The sequence below is a fragment of the Protomyctophum bolini genome, assembly GCF_963924005.1.
Source record: "Protomyctophum bolini genome assembly, contig: SCAFFOLD_828, whole genome shotgun sequence".
In the NCBI taxonomy this organism is placed as follows: domain Eukaryota; kingdom Metazoa; phylum Chordata; class Actinopteri; order Myctophiformes; family Myctophidae; genus Protomyctophum; species Protomyctophum bolini.
In genome coordinates, this window is record NW_027665564.1 from 2924 (window position 1) to 10000 (window position 7077).

Here is a 7077-nt window from a genome sequence, read left to right on the forward strand (position 1 = left end):
TTGAAATTCAATAAAAAGGTTACTTTTCAGGATTCCAATAAAAAAATAGCAAAAATTATTCAGGTTTTCAATTGAAATATAGCAAATAAATAGATGATCTACAAGTTCAAAACGCGTCGCATTGCGACGCATGTTGAGCTTGTAGATCAGCTATTTTTGCTACGACAGTAATATGCACTATAGTGGCCCTCTGGAGTGAGTGTGGAAATATATTGGCCCTCTCCATCGTCAAAGTTGTCCACCCCTGCAGTGCATGAACAACATCCCACACGCATAATTATAAAAGGTGGCAGAACAAACGAGGCCAAACATAATTAGGACATAGTGTTGGACTGTGTGTGTGTGTGTGTGTGTGTGTGTGTGTGTGTGTGTGTGTGTGTGTGTGTGTGTGTGACTGCGTGCGTGCGTGCGTGCGTGTTGGAGGGAGAGAGAGTTAAAGAAAATAGGAAGATAGATCTATGTTATTGTGACAGCCTGCAGAGAGACATCATAATTAGCACACTGAACACTGAACTCCTACGTACTGTATATGAAACTGTACTTCTTTAATAAATGCTCACCATTTTCAACCTCCAATTATACGCATCACTATTAAAGAACAGTTCAACTGACACCGCGAGGAGGAGTGGGATGCAGATTAATATTTCCCTCTTGTTCCAAAATACAATCTTATTGGAGACATTGAGTTAAATGTACTGTACTGCTGCAACAATCATTTGGAAATAATATTGTGTGTGTGTGTGTGTGTGTGTGTGTGTGTGTGTGTGTGTGTGTGTGTGTGTGTGTGTGTGTGTGTGCGTGTGCGTGCGTGCGTGCGTACACTCACCACAACACAAAACTGCTCAGGCTCCGACAAATTAGCGTAGTCGCTTTTCAACTTGGCCAAGGCGTTGAGTTGTTCCTGTTCGGGGAGGTGTTTCACCAGGTTCTACAGATAAAACATTACAGGCAGATTAAAGGAGGTGTTTCACCAGGTTCTACAAATAAAACATTACAGGCAGATTAAAGGACTGTTCGGGGAGGTGTTTCACCAGGTTCTACAAATAAAACATTACAGGCAGATTGAAGGAGAGGAGAGGAGGAGGAGAAGAGCAATGTTTATTTCCATCCAAAAAATAATGGCCTGATCTTTTTTCACCTGCACTGAAAATATTCAGCGTGGAAAGGTACAGTAATCCTGCATTTTATGTAATCCTCTCAAATATAAACAGTTGTCTGTGGGAGTGTAAAGTAATTTGACATCAGTGCATATCAGAAAAATGAAGAGCAATGATGTGAACAGGAAGTAAATCTCAAATGAAGAACCGTTCCAAGGATTTTAAAGTTCCTGGCAGCACTGTGGTGCATTAACCTTTTCAAAGAAGTTGGCAAAATAAAAAATTGATACAATGATTAGAATACATAATATACACATAGCCACAGTTTCTCAATTCAACATAACAATCTACAAATGTCTTCTAAATCATAGTTTTCTGAAAAACGTATGTTTCTGTATGAGTGGTTCTCAAACTAGTTCATGCCAAGGATCCCCAGAATTATGTATTTGGCCGCCGAGCCCCATCTGAAAATATGTTGTTCTACTACAAGCTCGTAGTGCGGCACTCGGTGCTGCGCTATGAGCTTGTAGATCTGTGCTATGAGCTTGTAGATCTGATATTTATTTCTTTTCAATAGCTAAAGCATGACATAATGCTTAAAACACCAAATGGGGTTCCCGCCCAAAATGGGTTAAGCTGTCCTCTGAGATCTGTGGTAAGTATACGATAATTAAGATACAGTAACTCATACAGTAGGCGTGCCCCAGGCCCAACCCTGGGCTTACCTGGACCATAGGCTCTGTGAGTTAACCCTTACCTGGACCATAGGCTCTGTGAGTTAACCCTTACCTGGACCATAGGCTCTGTGAGTTAACCCTTACCTGGACCATAGGCTCTGTGAGTTAACCCTTACCTGGACCATAGGCTCTGTGAGTTAACCCTTACCTGGACCATAGGCTCTGTGAGTTAACCCTTACCTGGACCATAGGCTCTGTGAGTTAACCCTTACCTGGACCATAGGCTCTGTGAGTTAACCCTTACCTGGACCATAGGCTCTGTGAGTTAACCCTTACCTGGACCATAGGCTCTGTGAGTTAACCCTTACCTGGACCATAGGCTCTGTCAGTTGGTCCTCGTTCACCTCCACAATCATCTGCCGGATCTCCTGGTAAGGCATGCGGAACGATCCCAGGAAGATGGCTGCATGTGGACAATAAATGAGCATTAATATAATGTCATCCATATACTGTACACAATGTGCACTTTGTATTAACATTGACTGCCAAGGACGTGTTTTGACGATTTGTCCAAAGCCCACACCACCAAGGCCCATTCTAAAAGAAGATATTCAAAGAGTGTTTTGATGGTGGTCTACAGCACTGGTTCCCAAACTTTTTCATGTCAAGGACCCCCAAATTGGCCATAATTAGCCCGCGGACCCCCATTTGAACAGATATGCCAGGGACCCCCATAAGAGAAGATTTGTACGGCTCTAGCAGTGATTTTCAACCATTTTCATTTCAAGGACCCTCAGTTTGACCTGAATTACCCATTTCTATCTCTGGGACCCCCAATGCATATTGTAAAAATCTAAGTTAATGTAATGTGTACACTCTCAGAGTTACAGACCCATAAGGGTCTATTTGGTTCCTATAACTATCATTTAGCTGGGGACCCCCTGGAACTCCCTCAAGGACCCCTAGGGGTCCCCGGACCCCACTTTGGGAACCACTGGTGTACAGCATGGGTCTGCAACCTGTGCCATGTTTGTATTCAAATTATATATTATAATGTATTCAATAATAATAATAATTATGATAATGATTCATAATAATTAATTATAAATCAATATTAAGTCAAATTTTGACACCAAATACAAATTAAATACAATAAAAAATATGTTTTAATATATATATGTTTTTTTTGTGGCTTTAAAAAAAAAAGATTATGGAGGGACAGGAATGGGGAGAGAGATGGGGAGAAGACATGCAGTAAAGGCCTGTCGGGATCGGGACTCGAACCCGCGGCACACTGGACCGCTGAGCCGGCCCCAGGCCAAATACAATAACATTTGATTGTCCATGTTTCAGAATCTAATGGCCGTTAGACTCAACAATAACCCACCTATTCTCCCAGACTCCTCCCCTGTCAGTGGGCAGGAGTTTAAATGAATGTAGAATGATGTGCAGGGTGGATTTGCATACAGATACACATGTGGGGGGGGGGGGGGGGGAGACTTAATTGAACCGTTTGATAATGTAAGTGCATACCTTTTTATTTTACTGTGCCTTTTGGTGCCACAATAATGCATTGGAAGCGTTAACGTTTTGTCAGGTCCCATAAAAAATGCTAATGCCTTAAACCATTATGTAAATTATTGTAAACATTAACCCATTCTGACCGGGAACCCCTTTTGGTGTTAGCATCATGTTATGCTTTAGCTATTGAAAAATAGCAGATCTACGTCTGCTATTTTTTGAAAAATCGAAGAACGACTGACATTTTTAGAATCTGATCTCAGGTCAGAATGGGGTTAATCAGACCAGTGTGTGTCCAGTGAAAACCTCGTATGAATCTGATCTCAGGTCAGAATGGGTTAAGTATAAGCAAGTACATTTTATTTGCATAGCACCGCTCACGGAGATAACTCACAAACTGAGTGCTTTACGTGCAACGGGAATAAAAACACAGGATAGCATTTAAATGATTAAAAACACAGTACAAATTATATTTAATTATATTTTGGAGGTCAACAGGTGCCAGAAATGTCACTAACTGAGCCCAGCAAAGGTCACTGTTGACTGTGAAATGTGTCTGGCCATATTCTAACTGTGCGCTAGTTTAAGAGTTGGTGATTTCCTTAAAGGACCACTTCACCACTTTTCAACCTATCTTCATATAATAGGTCCTCACTAATAATCATGAAAAAATGGCACATTTTTTTCCTATTCAGTCTGTGTATCATAGGAGAGCTGTGGGCAGTTCAGAAACCGTCTTCCAGTGACATCATCGATGGGGAATACAAGCTATAATAACAATACATTTTATTTATAACGCACTTTACATTTGAAGCAAATCTCAAAGTGTAAAAAAAATGTAGCTAATAGAAACTGCAGGCTTTCTAGTCCTGAAAAGTTGCACTGTGAAAATGGAAGCTATCGTTCTCACGATAATGACAATCTAAACATTTTTTGTAAAATAATCTTGTTTAAAAAAATCTGCCTAATGATGATGTCACTGGAAGACGGTTTCTAAACTGCCCACACAGCCCTCCTATGAGACACAGACTGAGTAGAAAGAAATCATGCCATTTTATCATGATTGTTAGTGAGGACCTCTTATAGGTTGAAAAGTGGTGAAGTGGTCCTTTAAAGGGAATGACCACTGATAAATAACTCCATATATGGACATAGTAACTGAGTGCATGGGGCACGCATTTCCAACTTGCATCGTTCCAAGTAGGCCGCCAGTGCCCATCTAGACATTTGAATACTACTATTATTTAGTGCCACCTCCCGCCCTGTGGGTGGGGTTATTGACATCCTAGAAGAGTCCAGTCCATCCTGGATAAATGTGTTTCACCATTTTGATAATGGTGATCACTCACTAACTTTGTGTTCATTTTGCAGTGAGCCATGCAGTTGACCCTTCCATTTAAGGACAAATAACCCAGACTGCACAATTCACCCTTTTGTCAGCCTTCTGACAGCGCTGACTGTGTCTGCTTGAAGTAACAGCAGCACAGCCTGCCTCTCACTCAAGGATAAAGTAGACCTTTTAAGCAGTTACCAATACTTATAAGAGTACTGTTGTGCACCCGAGCTGTGGTCAAGCAAGGTCACAGAGGGACAGAAACATTTCTATATAGTGTCTGAAAAAGTAGAGACACGTCAGAATTCTCCAGACAGACGACCCCTCTGGCTTCAAGGGGCGCCCCGACCAGCGGACTGATGTGATCCAATCTGATTTGTGATGTAAACAGGTCGTATTTGCTTTCATCTATGTCTTTGCTGTTCTGCATATCTAATCACATGACCATTCAATCATTAAAATATGCCAGATATTATGATTCCATGACTTATGTTTACAGCCTGTTATTTGGACTATCAGATAACTCTCTCTCTCTCTCTCTCTCTCTCTCTCTCTCTCTCTCTCTCTCTCTATCCTCTCTCTCTCTCTCTCTTCTCTCATCTCTCTCTCTCTCTCTCTCTCTCTCTCTCTCTCTCTCTCTCAACTCAACGTTACAGTGGATAAATGACCCTCAGAACACAGTGCAGGTCGCGGCACGTCTTGTTTTTAGTTCTTAATTATGTGTCGAAACAACACCAACGAAAATCTGGAATCGGGGGAATATTTTAGTTTAAAATACCTAGTTTTAATGAAACTAGGTAAGTTTTAACTAAACAGTATTCAGAGAAAAAAAAAATGTATGTATATGTTTAGAAAAACTTTTCTATAATTATTGACAAACAGTATTCAGAACACACTGAACCTGTATTCTGAATAATGTTTGTTCAATATGAAATTAGAATTCAAATAAAAAAACAACTTTTTTTGCACCACTGAATTCTCATCCGTCTTTGTAATGAGGGCTTTATGCACGTCTGCAACCCTATAATCTCCCTCTCCTCCACCCCTCAGCCTCTCCTCCACCCCTCAGCCTCTCCTCCACCCCTCAGCCTCTCCTCCACCCCTCAGCCTCTCCTCCACCCCTCAGCCTCTCCTCCACCCCTCAGCCTCTCCTCCACCCCTCAGCTCTCCTCCACCCCTCAGCCTCTCCTCCACCCCTCAGCTCTCCTCCACCCTCAGCTCTCCTCCACCCCTCAGCCTCTCTCCACCCCTCAGCCTCTCCTCCACCCTCAGCTCTCCTCCACCCTCAGCTCTCCTCCACCCCTCAGCTCTCCTCCACCCCTCAGCCTCTCCTCCACCCCTCAGCTCTCCTCCACCCCTCAGCTCTCCTCCACCCCTCAGCTCTCCTCCACCCCTCAGCTCTCCTCCACCCCTCAGCCTCTCCTCCACCCCTCAGCCTCTCCTCCACCCCTCAGCCTCTCCTCCACCCCTCAGCTCTCCTCCACCCCTCAGCTCTCCTCCACCCCTCAGCCTCTCCTCCACCCCTCAGCTCTCCTCCACCCCTCAGCTCTCCTCCACCCCTCAGCTCTCCTCCACCCCTCAGCTCTCCTCCACCCTCAGCCTCTCCTCCACCCCTCAGCTCTCCTCCACCCCTCAGCTCTCCTCCACCCTCAGCTCTCCTCCACCCCTCAGCCTCTCCTCCACCCTCAGCCTCTCCTCCACCCTCAGCCTCTCCTCCACCCCTCAGCTCTCCTCCACCCCTCAGCTCTCCTCCACCCCTCAGCCTCTCCTCCACCCCTCAGCTCTCCTCCACCCCTCAGCTCTCCTCCACCCCTCAGCTCTCCTCCACCCCTCAGCTCTCCTCCACCCCTCAGCCTCTCCTCCACCCCTCAGCCTCTCCTCCACCCCTCAGCCTCTCCTCCACCCCTCAGCTCTCCTCCACCCCTCAGCCTCTCCTCCACCCCTCAGCCTCTCCTCCACCCCTCAGCCTCTCCTCCACCCCTCAGCTCTCTCCACCCCTCAGCCTCTCCTCCACCCCTCACAGCTCTCCTCCACCCCTCAGCTCTCCTCCACCCCTCACAGCTCTCAGCCAGACAGGCTGATCAGACCCGGCATTGAAATGCTCAGCGCGTCAACCTGCGTATAACGGTTTTGCTCTTCGGCTTTCCTTACATCTCACACTAACCCATTCTGGGCGGGAACCCCTTTTGGCGTTTTAATTAAAGCAAATAGCAGATCTACAAGCTCGTAGGTTTTGTAGGTCTGCTATTTTTTTTTTTAATCGTGTAAATGTGCCTCGAATCTTTGAATATATATTATTACAGACTGATTTGAACTCAAAACATTTTAACATTTGAACTCAAATCTTTGCTTCTGGGGGAAGGTCCCTGGAACAACATCTTTTCAGATGGGGAGGGGGGGGGGGGGGGGGGGTTGGCATATTACATAACATTCTTTGGGGTCCTTGACA

The 7077-nt window shown here is 44.8% G+C and overlaps 1 long non-coding RNA gene across 2 annotated transcripts in view; it reads right to left on the reverse strand.

Annotated features, from left to right (window-relative positions):
* Positions 1-821: 821 nt before the first annotated feature.
* LOC308312237 overlaps positions 822-7077 on the reverse strand; it is an 8422-nt gene continuing 2166 nt past the window's right edge. The window contains exons 2-3 of one of the 2 annotated variants that reach the window (XR_013963751.1): positions 2143-2237; positions 822-928 (exon numbers count right to left, since the gene is read on the reverse strand). This is a non-coding gene — a long non-coding RNA (uncharacterized lncRNA). Of the gene's footprint in view, positions 929-1012; positions 1038-2142; positions 2238-7077 lie in introns of those variants that run through there. The other variant, XR_013963752.1, reaches the window with a different exon arrangement.